The following is a 4,223-nucleotide window of genomic DNA, read 5'->3' as shown; positions in this document are numbered from 1 at the left end:
TATGGGGCCAAAGCACATCGAATGTTTTGACACAGCACTTTTAATGGAACGATTTGTTCTTAGCCCACTTACCCCTAGATTTTTTCTTCCCCCATTTTACTATATATAAGTATAATATATACTATATATATATATATATATATATATATATATATATATATATATATATATATATATATATATATATATATTTTATATATATACATATATATATATATATATATATATATATATATATATATATATATATATATATATATATATATATATATATATATATATATATATATATATATATATATATATATATATATTCAAGGCAATAGTTTAAGCTTACTACTTTATAGAAATTTTAAGTCTGATACAAAATCTATATAAAGATCATCAAAGGGAATTTTACAAGATTTTATTATGGTTTCATGTATAGTAGGATATAAATACATATTAAATTTTAGTTTTGAAGAAATTATTTTCCAATTTTCCAGTTTTATCATTTTATGAAGTATTTTCAATGAATTAACATATCTAATAGAAATATATGTAAAATTCATAAAGTAATTTCAGTTATTATTGTCAAAATGTTACTTATTCAAGTTCTGTGTTAAAATCAATAGGTTAAAAGTTATGGGTCTTGTTTTAATAAGTTATAAGTGATGTGTATTGTTTTATCAAGTTAGAGGTTGCTGTGGCCTGATTGGTAACGTCTCTGCCTGGTGTTTGCCAGTCGGGGGTTCGAGTCCTGCTCACATCGCAAGTGCCATTAGTGTCTGCAACCTTACCATCCTTGTGAGCTAAGGTTGGGGGGTTTGGGGTAGCCTATAGGTCTATCTGCCGAGTCATCAGCAGCCACTGCCTGGCCCTCCCCGGTCCTAGCTTGGTTGGAGAGGAGGCTTGGGCGCTGATCATATAATATATGGTCAGTTTCTAGAGCATTGTCCTGCTTGCTAGGGCAATGTCACTGTCCATTGCCTCTGCCATTCATGAGAGACCTTTAAACCTTTATTGTTCAACAAGCAGTGAAAATCTCAAATTTATTTTTACCTCTACCAATACTATGATCTCGCCCATTCAATACAAGATCACATCTCTTCATCCTGCTTTAGCTGAGCCAATATAGACAGCTCTCGGGGACCTTTGCTTCCGCAGTAAGAATGTGTGTGTATGTATGTCTGTGTATTTACGTGTGTGTATTCATGGATTTTCAGAACCTCCCCTTTCCAAATAGTGAATTAAGTTTTTAGAATTTTCTTTGGTCCACCCTGGGGGCCTGAATAAATATTTGTAGTAATTCCGGAAATATTATGCATTTGGTGTTCTCTCTCTCTCTCTCTCTCTCTCTCTCTCTCTCTCTCTCTCTCTCTCTCTCTCTCTCTCTCTCTCTCTCTCTTTTCAGCGCATGTGCGTGTCTCTTTTTACATTTGAAATCAACAAGTATAGATAATGACAAACTCTTAATTCTCTTGCAATATTTTTGACAGTCCCTCATTCTGATGAGGAAAGCGATTTATATGTGAAACCTTATCTAGAATCGGTGGAAGATTTAGTGAAAATTAGAGGACGTTTATTCATATTACTAATGCTTAAAAGTATACCAAGATACAATGCAACCTTAAGGAGTCGATGCATTTTCATACTCTTTACAAAAATATTAACACCAAATCATAGTTTGAGTTACGGTGACGAAAATGCTTTCCAAAATACTGGAATTTTTGTTCAATATTTCTCGAATCATATTACTTTCAAAGCAGCTTCGTATAGCGTAAAATAAATGGTCTTTTAATGTATTCAATAATTTTCAACCTCAAGACATACAATGCAGTTTTTAATAGATAATTTTTTTTGTTGCAGAGAAGCAGAAATAACAATGTTGGAAAATACATTTTTCCATCTGAAGAATAAATTTAGTAGGTCAGTATCCCGATAATGTAGATAAACATCGGATATCGATTTTAAGATAAAACATAATGGAAATTTAGGTCATGTTGTTTATGTGAGGGGTGAATTTGTGAAGCCTAATTAAACTTTGTTTTTACTGACGCAGTTGTTACAAATAGATGTACATAATTTAATAGAAAACATCCTTTCATGACAGGAAAATTGATGAATTAACCTCTTTGGCCCAGTGATTGTCTTTAATTATTTATTAATTATTTTCTAAAGTCTATGTGTCTATAGGTGCATATCAGTTAGGTATAAGTAACATAGGGATGCATGAGGAAATATGACTTAAAGTTTTTCCTTTTGATCGTTCCATTGGTTTTGCTGGAAGTAATTAGTTTGTTTATTTTCCCTTCATTAATAGTTATTGCTGTTCTTTCTGATATCCTGACCAAAGTATTTTTGACATAGAAATTATTCCCCCTAAACCTTTTGTGATTAGCTGATGGCATCACATGTAGAGAATAGCGATATTTTTAATTGGTTTGAGATGGATTGTAGTTAAGCTTATTTTAAAGCCAATACAAATAAAAAAGAATTATTTTTCAATGCTTATAAATTCCTTCTAAATCAGCTTGGTTATTCAGCTGATTGATGGCATAGAATTTTGTAAATAGTGATATTTTTGTTTGGTTTAAGATAGAAAGTAAATTTTTTATATAAAACCCTTACAAATAAAAGTAAAGTTGCACTCAGTAGAGCGCAGACCTCCACCACGGTGGCTAATATTGATTGATTGATTTGAAGTTCTCAGGCATCCTGACATCAAAGGTCATTGACGCCGATTACGGCAGCTTATTTCTCGATCTTTCGCTTGACCTTGACCTTGACTTTGACCTTTTACCTTAACGTGTTTTAATTGGCGTGGATTTTATTAGTAAAAAGTTTCAAGTGTCCTGTGACAACGATATCCAAACTTATGGCTAATTACGTGAATTGGACATTTTGCTTGACCGTGACCTAAAACTTCCAAAATTAAATAATTTCCGAGATTTTACATATCAGTTAATCCCTGCAAGTTTCAATACTCTACGATTAAAATTATGGCCAGGAAACTGTTCACAAACAAACACCAACCCAAAATAAACACACAACCGGGGGGCGTAAAACTCAACCTCCTTTTAACTTCGTTGGCGGAGTTAAAAAACAAAAAAAAAAAATCAGTGCTTATAAAGACTTCGGAAAGCAGCTTAGTTATATCTCTAAAGGATTTGATTAAAAACACTATTCCGTAACGCAAGACTAGTTTTCATAAGCATGAATCATTAAATAAGAACGTAACCTCTCACTTCCCTACCATAACAATAAGAGTTGACAGAAATACTACGTTTCCAGCAGTGATGAACAACAAATGAGAAAAATAAAAATCGACGCACACCCGTACACAGAAAAGGTTTTCCTAAATATTGGAATCTTTACTGAGCAAAATGTCCTTAAAGTCTTCGTTCTTAATAAATGCAGGAACTGTTGTATATTTCAGCTATAAAATTAGTGAAAATTACAGTTCAATCCATTTTTTCTGTCAAATTTTCTCCCAGCACCGAAAATTTACTTTTCCACAAAAAAAAAAAAAAAAAAAAAAAAAAAAAAAAAAAAAAAAACATAAATGTGGATATCTTAAAAAGGAAAACTTCATCAATTTTTTATTGACAGATTTGCAGTCACTCGAGGGTGCCTTTTTCGGTCGGAAAAGTTTCCTACAGGCTAATTGGTTGGAAGTATTTTGTCCGAATAGCATCATTGTTTTCAAACAATTACAAGCTGATTGGTTGGAAGTATTTTGTCCGAATAGCATCATTGTTTTCAAACAATTACAAGCTGATTGGTTGGAAGTATTTTGTCCTAATAGCATCATTGTTTTCAAACAATTACAAGCTGATTGGTTGGAAGTACTTTGTCCGAATAGCATCATTATTTCCAAACAATTACAAGGTGATTGGTTGGAAGTACTTTGTCCGAATAGCATCATTGTTTTCAAACAATTACAAGCTGATTGGTTGGAAGTACTTTGTCCGAATAGCATCATTGTTTTCAAATAATTACAAGCTGATTGATTGGAAGTACTTTGTCCGAATAGCATCATTGTTTTCAAATAATTACAAGCTGATTGGTTGGAAGTATTTTGTCCGAATAGCATCATTGTTTTCAAACAATTACAAGCTGATTGGTTGGAAGTATTTTGTCCGAATAGCATCAGTGTTTTCAAATAATTACAGACTGATTGGTTCGAAGTATCTTGTCCGAATAGCATCATTGTTTTCAAACAATTACAAGCTGATTGGTTG

Source organism: Palaemon carinicauda, chromosome 13 (genome assembly GCF_036898095.1).
Source record: "Palaemon carinicauda isolate YSFRI2023 chromosome 13, ASM3689809v2, whole genome shotgun sequence".
Classification (NCBI taxonomy): Eukaryota; Metazoa; Arthropoda; class Malacostraca; order Decapoda; family Palaemonidae; genus Palaemon; species Palaemon carinicauda.
Note: the sequence above shows the minus strand (reverse complement) of the source record.